General features: G+C 36.9%; 1 long non-coding RNA gene across 1 annotated transcript; it reads right to left on the bottom strand.

Moving 5' to 3' along the window:
* Window positions 1–2,019: 2,019 nt before the first annotated feature.
* On the bottom strand, window positions 2,020–5,448 carry LOC144654491 (uncharacterized). The gene is made up of 2 exons (XR_013570913.1): window positions 5,260–5,448; window positions 2,020–2,127 (listed from the first exon to the last, which is right to left on the bottom strand). It is a non-coding gene; the product is annotated as an uncharacterized LOC144654491 (long non-coding RNA).
* Window positions 5,449–17,254: the final 11,806 nt, after the last annotated feature.

Here is a 17,254-nt window from a genome sequence, read left to right on the forward strand (position 1 = left end):
AGTGACTTGAACTCACGATATATAACGTAGACAATCTTGTGTCAGGAAGCTTAGCAATACGGATACCATTTGGGACAGAAAAAGGCGATTTAGTATATGAAAACCGTCGTTTGCAATAGTTTAATATCAACCACCAGCCCGTCACGCGTAATTTCATTTGCCACGCTTGGGACGTAATCGCGTGATGCGATTGCTATACTTTAAAATTATATTCAGCACTTGTACACTTCCATTTGATATCCCGCTATGACTTGAGAACGACGTTAAGCCAACGTCGAAAAGTACGTTGTTGGTTAAACATTTTGAATTAATTGTAACTTTATCACAATAATTAGTGCCTTAGATAATACTCACACTCTTCGACGAGAAATTTTCACTAATTTTTGTTGTGTTCCCTTACCAAACACAACACTATTTGTAATATGTTTTTTAACTGTTTTTAAAAACTATTTTTTAACTATTTTTGAAAAACAGATTAAAAATAGTGTTTAAAGTATATTTTTTATGTAGTTTTTGACTGTTTAAACTGTATTTGTAATCTATTTAAAATAGTATTGAAACGTATTTTTCAAATGGTGTTTTTGAGCTGTTTGAAACAGTATTTTAAACATATTTTGAAACGTTTTCTAGATTCCAAAGAGGCAGGTTGGAATTTAAAATATATTTCATTCAAACAGGATTACAAATATATTTTAAATTCTCACACTATTTGTAAACTATTTTTAAAATGTTTTTTAACTCTTTTTAAAAACAATTTTTTAACTATTTTTGAAAAACAGATTAAAAATAGTGTTTAAAGTATATTTTTCATGTCGTTTTTGACTGTTTAAACTGTATTTGTAATCTATTTAAAACAGTATTGAAACATATTTTGAAATGGTGTTTTTAAGCTGTTTAAAACACTATTAAAATATATTTTAAAAACTTCTTCAAGATTCCACAGAAGCAGGTTGGAATTTAACAAATTACAAACAGGATTACAAATACATTTTAAATTTGGTGCTTAAAATAATAAGTGTTTGGGTCGAGTACATGAAAACAACAATTAAGTGTGGCTTCACTTTGAACCAAAACAAAGGAAAGAATGGGGATAAAGGTGGTATCTGTTGTAATTATTGAGAAACAACACTGTACAGGAGAGGTGCAGGGAAGGAGAGGGGAAGTTCAAGCGCGAAGCAGGAACATTTGAATGCTCGTGCTTCGTGCTCTCCCTCGCTTGCGCTTTGCGCTTAAACTTCCCTTCTCCCTCCCCTTTGAACGCCGGCCACGCAGGCTATGTATGACCAAACATATATCTCTAGAGGTCAAGCCTGAGGCTTTCAATAGCAGTGACCAACAGCCAAAAATAAATTTCTAGCTGACACTCACTCTGCTTTCATATTCTCAAGTTCCCAAACTCTTTAAAAAGTGCATTCCACAATTTATGAATGAGCAACAACTGTAAGTTGTCCACTTTACTTTACAAACACTGAGTGTGAAATAATTTGTAAAAGATTTCAAACACTTAATTATGAAGACTCTCAAAAAAAACTTACATGTGCATACAGCGGATTCAAGTTGAGCGTTTAACGGCCACAGTTGTCATGTTCGTTGTCATGGTTGAATTGTTTGCGGTGCGAGGCAAAATGACAGACGTTGGTAGGCGGGAATGCAAACATTCTGTCTGGGAAAACAACAACATGCTTTTTCCCAGACAGAACGTCGTCATTCCCATCTAGCAACGTCTGTCATTTTGCCTCGCAACGGAATCAATTCAACGGTGACAACGAACACGACAACTGTGGCCGTTAAACACTCTTGAAACTTGAATCCGCTGTGAATACATGTACATGTAATACTATATGTATACAGCTGCACATGTATATGTAAAGGACCTCAGCCTCCATCATTTTCTATACCATTGAAATAATGAAAATTTAATTGCACAATGAAATGGAATCTTTTTTGCAATAGTACTGCAACTTACTGTATGTCACAGTGTTAAAATGAACATGACATGCTTCACATGGCTGCTAAGGGTTCTTTTAATACTTGTTTAATTGTTATTTCTAACTTATTCTTAGCTCAACAAGTGTACATGTATCTGCAGGGTTTTCCTTTTGGCCAGCTTGTTCTGTTGGTATTTTTCTGCAAAGATAATAAAAAAATAGACTTCAAAAATTTATTAATTTACATAATAAAATTATGCACTCACAACAACATTATGAAACCCTAAGAAATGATCTTCATGATTACATTTAAAAAAAATACAAATCCCATTCCTTTTGTGTAAATGTGATCACTTATTCGGATACACTTAAGCTTTATAATGTAAGTTCATCATTAGAGGAACATGTAAACTCTGATGATAATGTGTCAGTCAATTGAAACCCTGGTCTCCTGACCCCCAGGACTTAGCTGGGATTTAACATGTCCAAAGCCCAGGGTTCGAAATAATGGCTGGTGAACGACAATGTCCGGACTGATTGGGGAGTTGACCAGTCAACCTTTCGTCTTGCCAGTCATATGTTGACCAGTCACATTTGATCATATTGAAAATGAAATAAATTAAAACTAAAATAAATTAAATTGAAATGTGTAATGTGTAATGATGATAGTACGGGTTTGTCTTACAAACAGTGGAACTATGGAACTCTTGGTAATGTCATGCATCAAGTTTTAGACTCTAGGTTATAATAAAGTGTACAATGAGTTTTGGTCCTGAATATGCAACAGAATGCACCTTTGACTATGCAGTTTTTCACCCACTTAATGAATGTAAGCTTTCAGTATAGTCCAAATGGCCTTGGGCCTTCTGTCTAAGAATTAAAATAAAAATGCTGCTTTCACTTAATTCATAGCCTGCGTCGCAGCCGGATGTGTGACAAAACCTCGGTATAGTCCATCTGCGAAACACAGCCGAAAAGCTTGTTCTGATATCCTGCAGGTTTGCAAGGATCTGTGTATTCATTTCTGATTGGCTAGTTTCACATTACTATCATTACTTTCTAACAAGCTTTTGTTTTGTGGTCATGCTGACAGACTTTCTTTGTTTATACTGTGCAAACAGAATGTTGGCGCGAAGATTTCCAAAGATAGCAGAGTACCTTGCGTAACAGACAATCTCTCTCCAGGCGCACACAGCAAGCGAAGGAAACTGCTAGCGAAGGAGTACACCTTGACTGCTAGGAAGTCATAGGAAGACTTCAGTCAAAGCTGTAAAAGAAGCGGTTTGAAATTAATCACCTTCAAAATAAACAAGCTCGCTGCAGGAATTTTTTGGAGGTCACAATGCATGTTTGAATTGCCAACAGCCATGGCAAATCTTTAATTTTCCACTTTCTCCAATTGATAATTACAAAATTGTCTTTTAATACTGTTTATAAAAAAAGCTGTCCATCTCAGACTCTTGATTTAGGCGATTACGTCGAACTGTTTTCATCCCGTGTTTCGAAATAAATTTCATTTTAGCTTAGTAAGTCTTGCATGACCAGTTTTAAGTTTGATTTCGTCCAGTGACAAAGCGCGTTCGAAAGTAATATGAAACTAGCCAATCAGAAGTGAATACACAGATCCTTGCAAACCTGCGAGATATCGGAACAAGCTTTTCGGCTGCCTTTAATTTCGCAGACGGACTATACCAGGGTTTAGTTCGTCTGCAACGCAGGCTATTAATTCAGAGCAGCTACCAGTTCGAGCAGATTTAAATGTGCAAGTGACTGACTTTCTTCATTCATCTATAATATGTACATTGTACAGAGCTGCCATTTTGAAATCAAACTGTTGATTGGGCTAGACTTGGCAAAAGAATGCTAGGACTTCAGTCCTCGCTGATCAATAATGAAGACCATAAATGAAATGGGACTGAAAAAAGGTTCTGTGTGACAGAACAATATTATCCATGGTTATCTTAGGGTACATGTATAGTCACTGTACATATACATGTACATGGGACTGGACCCAGGCTTGTGCTTGCATGTACATGTAAATGGAACCTTTCTGAAACCAGTCTGGTACGGAAACTACAATCCTAGCTTAAAATTGTTGACACATATTAAAAATTAACAATAACTGGTATTCACCGAAGTGGAGGTGAATAGTAATCCACCATGTTCACTGACACTGAGGTGAATAACTGTTTTAGTATGTACATGTACCACACAAGTTGAATAACAAGCGGACCAAAACATCACTTTTGGTAAACAAAGCGACGCTTGAAGGCAGTTTGTTTCTCCTTGACTACTTAGAGTTGAATAGTACTTTGCTAATCACCTCCGAGTTAACCAATCAGCACGTGTGTAAAGCACTATTCACCTGTGTGTTACAGTATATACTAAAATGTACATGTAATGGCAGTTATTATCACATGGCAAATTTAACACTTTTTTTTATTAAATCTCACCACATTCTCAAGGCTGCAAATAAGTTTTTTTCACTTGAAAGGACATATCTCCTACTAAGACACCATCGTGGTCGCCAAAAAAAAAAATTGTGGTTGGACATTACCAATTTGTTGCCGTAAAATGAATTTGTGATCAAAAAATGGTCCGTACATTATGTCCGACTACAATTGCCATTTCATTGGACATGAGCAAATTTGGTAAGCCAATGTCTGGTGACTGACTGCTATTGCAGCCCTGTACTCTGCTCTAAATACCCCCATCTCCCATCTCGCAATCCAATATTGTATGATTGTAGCAAAGAGCTCATGAAAACAAACTACCACATTGATAGGGGAAGGGGTTGGAAAAGTGGGGCGAAATTAAACCATATTACAATAAAATAGGTCCTAATAGTTAGGTCACTCACATACGTGTAATATGTACAATGTAAAAAACTAAACTGATTGCATCTTCATATAAATTGAGTGAAATCAAGGCATTAATTTATAAAATCCAAGCAACGAAATATTTTAGTGAGCCTGATTCCTTCACTTTGTTTTTGCATACGAAAGAAATCGGATTTAGTCTATAAATTATTTCGCAGGCTGAAGTACGTGAACTTAACTTGTAAAGCTTACTGAACGTTCTGTTCAGTTGAAATTACAGTGCAGTGACATGAATAATGTACTACAGTATAGAATCCCGATTACTCCAGCCCTTGGTTTCTCGAAACTTCCTCCAATAACTGAATTTTCCCTTGTGAAGTATTTCTCCGTAATTTTACTCCAGATTTCTCAAAGCAGTTTCCCCCGGAGGTTCAAGATACACACAACTTTTGCTTCGTGTACATGTGCTTATGTGATAGATCTTTTAAGTGCTTAAATCAATTCAAGCTTACCTTTAACGGTGTCATCAATCCATACGGCTGGAAAATGCATCTTTCCGAAGGTGAATCGTCGATTAAGAAACTATTTCAGTTGAGATTTCAACCAACTATGATGGAACATACGTGTACAACTCTGAGCTCGTTTACTGTATATAACGACTAAAGGCAAAATTTAAAATGGCGGTGTGGTTCGAGAAGGCCCGGAACGGATCACGTGGTCTGTAAAATTAATGATTAAACACACACGTGACAATAGCGCGCCCAATTTGCAAAAAGTGCTGTACGCTGGTGGGAGAAATTCTTGGATTACAAGCACAAGATTCCTTTTGTGAACAAAATCTGGGATTCCATGGCTAAGTAGAAGGCTCCTTTTGTGTATAAAGGTCTCAGGTATGAGATTAATTAACATTTAATTCACAGATCCCGTTAATCACGGCTGTCCGTCTGCCGGGAGCTTGCAACTCGTCCCCCGGGAACTCCTGTGTTTTGTTTTCAGTGGGTTTCAATCGATATCCAGACCGGCAAAACTTGCTAATTGTTATTTTTCGATTTGCCTATAAAATATCTAGAAGCTTATGATACCTACGAGGCTCTTAAACGTGTATAAGTCGGTCTATTTTCCTCAGATCTTCAGTGTGCGCGAAATGAAGTAAGATAAAACGGAGGCGGGACTGGGGATAGAGAGTAAGGCAACCTCTCAAAATAGTGCAAAAATAGTGTATTTAAAATATGTTTCTATGTTGATCCTGCTTTTAGTATTTCAAAACCACATTGTAAATATTCTAGTCAGCTGAACAAAAATTTACGTATGTTTAATTCAGATTTTTGTAAAACGTGATCATGAGTTGATATTTCAAATAGATTTTAAATATTATGTTTAAAACCTGTTTTATACTGTTAACTTGTAAACCACACTTTAAATATCCTATTTTAAACCTATTTTATACTGTTAACTTGCCAACTACATTTAAAATATCCTATTTTAATCTGTTTTTGTACTGTTAGTTTACAAACTACATTTTAAGTCAACAACCATAGCGGATACAACATTCAAAACATTGTCAAAGTAGCATTTTTAAACTATTTAAACTAACTGTTTGTGGTAATTGTTTTGAAACAGATTTAAAATGCACTAGTTAAACTCTGTTTTAAAACAAAAATACCTTGAAAATAGATAGAATTTTTTTCAGTATCATAAAATACGTTTCAACTATATCTAAAATATAATTCAAATCGGAAGCAAAATTTAAACTTTTTTACAAAATAGCACAAAAATAGCTCTAAATGCTTAAAAATAGTGTTCAAATCATCAAAATACTTTCAAATCAGCTTCAAAACAGTTTCAAAACACAGTTGGTTTGGTAAGGGTTGATAACATTGCAATTTGAGAAGTTTGCAAAAAATCTGTGAAATGCGTTTGTCTCAACAGGTTTCGTCCAAGATTTTAGTTGATTTGGAATTTAATTTTTAGCTCTTTTTAAGGTTGTAAAGTACAATTGACAATTTTGACATGGATAATTGAGCAATATAAAAAAATAAATCATTATTTAATATTTTAGTTTGTGTAGCGCGCGGATATTTTAAAGGAAGCGCGCGCTCTCTTTTCGAAGGAAACGACTCGATTGTTGCGTCACTTGCGACAACGGACAAAGACTAGAAAGCTTTCCGAGAGCAACGTAGCTCTTGCTTGCAACAGAAAACCTAGATTCGGCAGTGAAACTAGAGAAAATTTGATTGGACTGCTATTGAAAGGATTTGTTAGAATAGAATACGATGATGAAAGCTCTATTGACAGACTACAAAGAGCGCTCCGAGAACTGGAGGAAAGAGTTGACAGGTATTTTGAAGACTTAGGTGAAATTGAAAAAATGCGCAAGCAAGCACATGCAGATGTAAAGAGGTTCCAGCTGAAAGCTAAAGTGGAGAAGAATAGTGAAGAGAGATGCTGAGATACAAGGCAAAATGTTCTAAGCTGTTAAATGGATATCGTGTTATAAGGCGGCTAAATATGCTCTTGTAGGTAGAATACGCGTGCTTGTTGAAAGATGCTGATGCTATATTGATTTTAAAGTGATTTTATCGAAGAATCTACTCTTTTAATCTATTGTTAAAAGGTAAGTGTACAATAATTGATCACCTAAGATGGCTTAAAAGAGGCAGACTGCACGGGCATGTATCGATATCCCGCGTTACCCGCGGGAAGTGAACAATGAAGAACCCGAGATTTCAGAATATTCTCGACTCCTTTTTAAATCGAAAAGAGATGAATGAGTCTTAGTAACAGTCGGTTTACAATCGGTTTACTTTGTATGTTGAACACAACCAAAGCGTAAAAGAACGGTTTACAACGGTTTACAACGGTTTACATAGACAATAAAAGATGATCATCAGAGTTCTTTTTAAATAGCTGTAAACCGTGTAAACCGTTTGTAAACCGTTAAAATAAGCACAAATCCTCTTGTAAACCGTTCAAAATCACCATATTTACAGTTATTTAACGTTCTAGCAGATAACTTGGCAGCACGGATTCCATTTGGAACAAAAAACTGCGATTTAGTATAGGAAAACCGTCGTTTGCAATAGTTTAATATTAACCACCAGTCCGTCACGAGTCATTTGATTTGACACGCTTGGGACGCAATCGTGTGACGTTATTCTATATTTTATCCACAAAAGAACATTGTGGGTTTTTTTTTACAAACTGAATTCGCGTTATCTCATTTTATAACGCTTGAGACGTAATCGCGCGAGAGAACTTTCGTTCCATTCCTTTCAAATGCTGAATTTGTTAAATTTCTTTTGTTCTCTGCACTGAACGCTTCTCAGTTTTATTACGAATATCGGGTGTAATTTAATATACTCATTGTATACTCTATTCTTTTGTTAATCAAAAACGATATCGGAGAACGCGATACAAATTGTTCTAACTACAACAACTAACGTACATGACAATTTCATTTTATCTCATTTATTTTGAAGTTTTAGAGGCAGATTCTTCACTTAAAAAACGTTCAATTCAATATGGCCTCAGCTTGCGTCTACAAAGGCACCTATTCTTCCTGCAAAAGCATCTAAGGCAGGCTTAAAATGATACATGCCTGCAACAGTCACTTTTTAGATTAATCAGAAAAATCATTTTTTCCCGCCCCGTCCCCCATTTCAATGTTGTCAAATGACGGATTCTTTGCGCAGTATGTTGGGGGGCTCAACATTGTAATATGTTGCAGTATGTTGGGAAGCTCAATGTTGTCAAATGACGGATTCTTTGCGCAGTATGTTGGGGGGCTCAACATTGTAATATGTTGCAGTATGTTGGGAAGCTCAATGTTGTCAAATGACGGATTCTTTGCGCAGTATGTTGGGGGGCTCAACATTGTAATATGTTGCAGTATGTTGGGAAGCTCAATGTTGTCAAATGACGGATTCTTTGCGCAGTATGTTGGGGGGCTCAACATTGTAATATGTTGCAGTATGTTGGGAAGCTCAATGTTGTCAAATGACGGATTCTTTGCGCAGTATGTTGGGGGGCTCAACATTGTAATATGTTGCAGTATGTTGGGAAGCTCAATGTTGTCAAATGACGGATTCTTTGCGCAGTATGTTGGGGGGCTCAACATTGTAATATGTTGCAGTATGTTGGGAAGCTCAATGTTGTCAAATGACGGATTCTTTGCGCAGTATGTTGGGGGGCTCAACATTGTAATATGTTGCAGTATGTTGGGAAGCTCAATGTTGTCAAATGACGGATTCTTTGCGCAGTATGTTGGGGGGCTCAACATTGTAATATGTTGCAGTATGTTGGGAAGCTCAATGTTGTCAAATGACGGATTCTTTGCGCAGTATGTTGGGGGGCTCAACATTGTAATATGTTGCAGTATGTTGGGAAGCTCAATGTTGTCAAATGACGTATTATTTGCGCAGTATGTTGGGGAGCTCAACATTGTAATATGTTGCAGTATGTTGGGAAGCTCAATGTTGTGAAATGAAGGATTATTTGCGCAGTATGTTGGGGAGCTCAACATTGAAATTGAGAGTGAGGAGAAAAACAATGAATTTGGATATCGTGGCAACACTTTTAACGAGCTAGGGCTACAAAAAATACTGTAAATATAATATACATGTACTCAAGCAGTAGCTGCTGACTCAACCAATATCCAATGAAAGAAAGCATTCTACGCCAACAAGACTAATATATCTATAAATTATAAGATAAAAAAAGATTTCAAATTCTTTTCATGATTTACCAATGCTTGAAAAGTGATGTTGTCCAAAAAAAAAAACATCTTTAGTACACTAATACAGCAAAAGATAAATAAATTATCAAAAAAAAAAATAAATTAATTAATTAATTAATAAAAAATAAAAAAAGACCAATTCCTAGAGCCGTAGGGTCGCATCTTCACGCGGGGAGAGTTTATTCGGCCCCCAAGCCATTTAGAATAAACCCTATACTGGAAGATTCGAACCCGCGACTTTGAGGTGATGAAGCTACATCAGCCGCCGGCAGCGATGCCACTTCGCCACCTCGGGAATCCGTTGGGATGATACTAAAAAATTTGAATGTGTATACTTGGAATTAATTAATTAACTTCCGCCGGAAACTGGCTGAAATCGAGGCTAAGATTGTTTCGCGGCAGTGAAACTTATTTCAAACCCGGCGAAAGGTTTTTGGACCAGGCGGTCAGTCGTCCGTCATTATCCTGCGCGTTTCGATAGCGAAATATGACTTTTCTCCTGCCTGCGCACTCAGTTCAAACGGGCTAAGATTATTCCGCGGAAAATCTGGTAAACTCAAGATCACTCAAGGCTCAAGCGCTTGTGATGAGAAAAACATTTTTGGATCAAGAGATCGGTTGTTGGTCATTATTCCGCGCGTTTTGATGGCGAAATACGCCTATCTGTCGACTTCGATTTAGCAATAGGTAACTTAACATCGCTTCCAACAAGCTGTTTTATTTGTTGATAGTTTATTACAGTTGAATTTCACGTATTAAGAACGAAAGTACCAAGGAAAAATGAGCGTTTACGTTTCGTCTTCGAGAAGCCTTTTGTACCAAGAAGATTTATGATAATATAAATACACAAACTAATGAATAAGTGCCAAGCCATTTGTTAAATGTATTGTTTAATTGTATTTCACACTTTGATCTATTGTTGACTTTTAGCACTTGTATACTCTCATTTCGTATGCGATTTTGACTTGAGAACAACATTAAGCCAACGTCAAAGAGCACGTTGTCGGTTAAACATTTTGTTTTGATTGTAATTTCATAACAATAATTGGTGACTTAGATAATGCACACAATCTCCGAGGAGAAAGAGTTTTCCAATGCAAAAGCCGATGAAAAACGCTAAGAGCGCTTGTATACTGTGCTCAAAGCCCTCAAGTGGTATTTTTCTCAACGTTCTTTCAAACAGTTTAACAATAATTTTAAGCAGAGCGCAATTGTTCAAAGAGAAGATAATGCTATCCACCAGAGAAATCGCTATCCAGTGAATAAGTGTTGACAAAACATACTGCGCTTTCTATCGGATATAGTGTTGGAGAGGGACACGCTAATGTTTTGCACGACGAAATTAAAAGTGATTTCGTTTGTTATAAAGGTAGTGTAGTGGACGACATTGAAACGCACATAATGACTGTAATTAGAAGGCGTGTGTTCAGCTTGTATGCGCCGATCCCTGGAACGGAACAAGTGAGGGAAAGATTTCCGCACAGGACCCTACATTAATTATGTATGCAACTATTTCATACTATCACTATACATAAACAGCAATCATGAAAAGAACGAATCAGTCAGAAAATTGTATGCATAATTAATGTAGGGTCCTGTACGGAAATCTTGCCCAAGTGAGTTTAAATCCCTGCGGCAGATGTTTCGCTCAGCTAATCTAGTTATAACGAGCAACGATTTCGTGAACTGCAATGTTTACATCGTTTCCACGACAGTCAAAAGCTGAGAAAACATCACAACTTGTAGAGGTTAAGATAATAATTTCGTGTATAGTACACTATTATGCAAATAGCAACGGGTTACCATTGTAACCCGTAAAGTTATAACAACTTTATCGGAGTAATCATCTTCTTAATCTCAGCGAGTTACAATGGTAACCCGTTGAACTGCAACTACAATCCTCGGTCGCGCCCTAAAAAACCAAAGAGGCTGTGAGCCCCTGAACTCGGAAAATTAATTATGAAACAAGAATAAAAATCCGCGATTTTGACGTGACAGTGTTTAGCGGTGTTTTATTTTCGCAATTTGTACAAAAGCCTGTGAGTACGTTATTAACATTAAAAATATGTCAAAAACGTTAAAAAATACGTTTCGCGGGCCTTCATTTCGGTTAACCTACAATGCACTCTAGTAAGCCTGTTTACTGTTATTAACTGCATTTTTATGGGAAACACATTTTTGAACTTAAAATTGATCAACCCCTACTCAAGCTATTTGGTGGCCCAGTGGTTAGATATTTTGGTCGTGATGTGATCGGCCCGGGTTCGATTCCATAAAATCCCTTTTTTTTTTCTTATTTTCTCTTTTTTTAACATTAAGTGCAACTATTGATGACGATGAAATCCTGCATGCCTTGGCTATAGCTCGCTTACTCATATCAGTGTTTCTGCTGAGTTGAAAGACTGCCGCTCTTTTATCTGCGCGGCGATAAATTTCTCAAAAATCATTCTAAGATTGGGCCTTTTCCCGCTTTTCTGTTTATGCATCGATCTATTTAACGTGTGCATTAGGCTAGGTGTTCAGCGGGATTTCTTTTATAGCCATTTTGCAACAAAAAAGGTGTCATGCTGCCCACAACAGTAACACTCCCTTTTCCCGCGAAAATTACAGCTGTTTTGTGATTGTTCGAACGACTAGATTTAGTGACTTGAACTCACGATATATAACGTAGACAATCTTGTGTCAGGAAGCTTAGCAATACGGATACCATTTGGGACAGAAAAAAGGCGATTTAGTATATGAAAACCGTCGTTTGCAATAGTTTAATATCAACCACCAGCCCGTCACGCGTAATTTCATTTGCCACGCTTGGGACGTAATCGCGTGATGCGATTGCTATACTTTAAAATTATATTCAGCACTTGTACACTTCCATTTGATATCCCGCTATGACTTGAGAACGACGTTAAGCCAACGTCGAAAAGTACGTTGTTGGTTAAACATTTTGTATTAATTGTAACTTTATCACAATAATTAGTGCCTTAGATAATACACACACTCTTCGACGAGAAATTTTCACTAATTTTTGTTGTGTTGATAACATTGCAATTTGAGAAGTTTGCAAAAAATCTGTGAAATGCGTTTGTCTCAACAGGTTTCGTCCAAGATTGTAGTTGATTTGGAATTTAATTTTTAGCTCTTTTTAAGGTTGTAAAGTACAATTGACAATTTTGACATGGATAATTGAGCAATATAAAAAAATAAATCATTATTTAATATTTTAGTTTGTGTAGCGCGCGGATATTTTAAAGGAAGCGCGCGCTCTCTTTTCGAAGGAAACGACTCGATTGTTGCGTCACTTGCGACAACGGACAAAGACTAGAAAGCTTTCCGAGAGCAACGTAGCTCTTGCTTGCAACAGAAAACCTAGATTCGGCAGTGAAACTAGAGAAAATTTGATTGGACTGCTATTGAAAGGATTTGTTAGAATAGAATACGATGATGAAAGCTCTATTGACAGACTACAAAGAGCGCTCCGAGAACTGGAGGAAAGAGTTGACAGGTATTTTGAAGACTTAGGTGAAATTGAAAAAATGCGCAAGCAAGCACATGCAGATGTAAAGAGGTTCCAGCTGAAAGCTAAAGTGGAGAAGAATAGTGAAGAGAGATGCTGAGATACAAGGCAAAATGTTCTAAGCTGTTAAATGGATATCGTGTTATAAGGCGGCTAAATATGCTCTTGTAGGTAGAATACGCGTGCTTGTTGAAAGATGCTGATGCTATATTGATTTTAAAGTGATTTTATCGAAGAATCTACTCTTTTAATCTATTGTTAAAAGGTAAGTGTACAATAATTGATCACCTAAGATGGCTTAAAAGAGGCAGACTGCACGGGCATGTATCGATATCCCGCGTTACCCGCGGGAAGTGAACAATGAAAAACCCGAGATTTCAGAATATTCTCGACTCCTTTTTAAATCGAAAAGAGATGAATGAGTCTTAGTAACAGTCGGTTTACAATCGGTTTACTTTGTATGTTGAACACAACCAAAGCGTAAAAGAACGGTTTACAACGGTTTACAACGGTTTACATAGACAATAAAAGATGATCATCAGAGTTCTTTTTAAATAGCTGTAAACCGTGTAAACCGTTTGTAAACCGTTAAAATAAGCACAAATCCTCTTGTAAACCGTTCAAAATCACCATATTTACAGTTATTTAACGTTCTAGCAGATAACTTGGCAGCACGGATTCCATTTGGAACAAAAAACTGCGATTTAGTATAGGAAAACCGTCGTTTGCAATAGTTTAATATTAACCACCAGTCCGTCACGAGTCATTTGATTTGACACGCTTGGGACGCAATCGTGTGACGTTATTCTATATTTTATCCACAAAAGAACATTGTGGGTTTTTTTTTACAAACTGAATTCGCGTTATCTCATTTTATAACGCTTGAGACGTAATCGCGCGAGAGAACTTTCGTTCCATTCCTTTCAAATGCTGAATTTGTTAAATTTCTTTTGTTCTCTGCACTGAACGCTTCTCAGTTTTATTACGAATATCGGGTGTAATTTAATATACTCATTGTATACTCTATTCTTTTGTTAATCAAAAACGATATCGGAGAACGCAATACAAATTGTTCTAACTATAACAACTAACGTACATGACAATTTCATTTTATCTCATTTATTTTGAAGTTTTAGAGGCAGATTCTTCACTTAAAAAACGTTCAATTCAATATAGCCTCAGCTTGCGTCTACAAAGGCACCTATTCTTCCTGCAAAAGCATCTAAGGCAGGCTTAAAATGATACATGCCTGCAACAGTCACTTTTTAGATTAATCAGAAAAATCATTTTTTCCCGCCCCGTCCCCCATTTCAATGTTGTCAAATGACGGATTCTTTGCGCAGTATGTTGGGGGGCTCAACATTGTAATATGTTGCAGTATGTTGGGAAGCTCAATGTTGTCAAATGACGGATTCTTTGCGCAGTATGTTGGGGGGCTCAACATTGTAATATGTTGCAGTATGTTGGGAAGCTCAATGTTGTGAAATGAAGGATTATTTGCGCAGTATGTTGGGGAGCTCAACATTGAAATTGAGAGTGAGGAGAAAAACAATGAATTTGGATATCGTGGCAACACTTTTAACGAGCTAGGGCTACAAAAAATACTGTAAATATAATATACATGTACTCAAGCAGTAGCTGCTGACTCAACCAATATCCAATGAAAGAAAGCATTCTACGCCAACAAGACTAATATATCTATAAATTATAAGATAAAAAAAGATTTCAAATTCTTTTCATGATTTACCAATGCTTGAAAAGTGATGTTGTCCAAAAAAAAAAACATCTTTAGTACACTAATACAGCAAAAGATAAATAAATTAACAAAAAATAAATAAATTAATTAATTAATTAATAAAAAATAAAAAAAGACCAATTCCTAGAGCCGTCGGGTCGCATCTTCACGCGGGGAGAGTTTATTCGGCCCCCAAGCCATTTAGAATAAACCCTATACTGGAAGATTCGAACCCGCGACTTTGAGGTGATGAAGCTACATCAGCCGCCGGCAGCGATGCCACTTCGCCACCTCGGGAATCCGTTGGGATGATACTAAAAAATTTGAATGTGTATACTTGGAATTAATTAATTAACTTCCGCCGGAAACTGGCTGAAATCGAGGCTAAGATTGTTTCGCGGCAGTGAAACTTATTTCAAACCCGGCGAAAGGTTTTTGGACCAGGCGGTCAGTCGTCCGTCATTATCCTGCGCGTTTCGATAGCGAAATATGACTTTTCTCCTGCCTGCGCACTCAGTTCAAATGGGCTAAGATTATTCCGCGGAAAATCTGGTAAACTCAAGATCACTCAAGGCTCAAGCGCTTGTGATGAGAAAAACATTTTTGGATCAAGAGATCGGTTGTTGGTCATTATTCCGCGCGTTTTGATGGCGAAATACGCCTATCTGTCGACTTCGATTTAGCAATAGGTAACTTAACATCGCTTCCAACAAGCTGTTTTATTTGTTGATAGTTTATTACAGTTGAATTTCACGTATTAAGAACGAAAGTACCAAGGAAAAATGAGTGTTTACGTTTCGTCTTCGAGAAGCCTTTTGTACCAAGAAGATTTATGATAATATAAATACACAAACTAATGAATAAGTGCCAAGCCATTTGTTAAATGTATTGTTTAATTGTATTTCACACTTTGATCTATTGTTGACTTTTAGCACTTGTATACTCTCATTTCGTATGCGATTTTGACTTGAGAACAACATTAAGCCAACGTCAAAGAGCACGTTGTCGGTTAAACATTTTGTTTTGATTGTAATTTCATAACAATAATTGGTGACTTAGATAATGCACACAATCTCCGAGGAGAAAGAGTTTTCCAATGCAAAAGCCGATGAAAAACGCTAAGAGCGCTTGTATACTGTGCTCAAAGCCCTCAAGTGGTATTTTTCTCAACGTTCTTTCAAACAGTTTAACAATAATTTTAAGCAGAGCGCAATTGTTCAAAGAGAAGATAATGCTATCCACCAGAGAAATCGCTATCCAGTGAATAAGTGTTGACAAAACATACTGCGCTTTCTATCGGATATAGTGTTGGAGAGGGACACGCTAATGTTTTGCACGACGAAATTAAAAGTGATTTCGTTTGTTATAAAGGTAGTGTAGTGGACGACATTGAAACGCACATGATGACTGTAATTAGAAGGCGTGTGTTCAGCTTGTATGCGCCGATCCCTGGAACGGAACAAGTGAGTTTAAATCCCTGCGGCAGATGTTTCGCTCAGCTAATCTAGTTATAACGAGCAACGATTTCGTGAACTGCAATGTTTACATCGTTTCCACGACAGTCAAAAGCTGAGAAAACATCACAACTTGTAGAGGTTAAGATAATAATTTCGTGTATAGTACACTATTATGCAAATAGCAACGGGTTACCATTGTAACCCGTAAAGTTATAACAACTTTATCGGAGTAATCATCTTCTTAATCTCAGCGAGTTACAATGGTAACCCGTTGAACTGCAACTACAATCCTCGGTCGCGCCCTAAAAAACCAAAGAGGCTGTGAGCCCCTGAACTCGGAAAATTAATTATGAAACAAGAATAAAAATCCGCGATTTTGACGTGACAGTGTTTAGCGGTGTTTTATTTTCGCAATTTGTACAAAAGCCTGTGAGTACGTTATTAACATTAAAAATATGTCAAAAACGTTAAAAAATACGTTTCGCGCGCCTTCATTTCGGTTAACCTACAATGCACTCTAGTAAGCCTGTTTACTGTTATTAACTGCATTTTTATGGGAAACACATTTTTGAACTTAAAATTGATCAACCCCTACTCAAGCTATTTGGTGGCCCAGTGGTTAGATATTTTGCAAGTGATGTGATCGGCCCAGGTTCGATTCCATAAAATCCCTTTTTTTTTTCTTATTTTCTCTTTTTTTAACATTAAGTGCAACTATTGATGACGATGAAATCCTGCATGCCTTGGCTATAGCTCGCTTACTCATATCAGTGTTTCTGCTGAGTTGAAAGACTGCCGCTCTTTTATCTGCGCGGCGATAAATTTCTCAAAAATCATTCTAAGATTGGGCCTTTTCCCGCTTTTCTGTTTATGCATCGATCTATTTAACGTGTGCATTAGGCTAGGTGTTCAGCGGGATTTCTTTTATAGCCATTTTGCAACAAAAAAGGTGTCATGCTGCCCACAACAGTAACACTCCCTTTTCCCGCGAAAATTACAGCTGTTTTGTGATTGTTCGAACGACTAGATTTAGTGACTTGAACTCACGATATATAACGTAGACAAT

This window comes from Oculina patagonica, chromosome 5 (genome assembly GCF_052425735.1).
Source record: "Oculina patagonica isolate OP01 chromosome 5, crgOcupat, whole genome shotgun sequence".
Lineage (NCBI taxonomy): Eukaryota > Metazoa > Cnidaria > Anthozoa > Scleractinia > Oculinidae > Oculina > Oculina patagonica.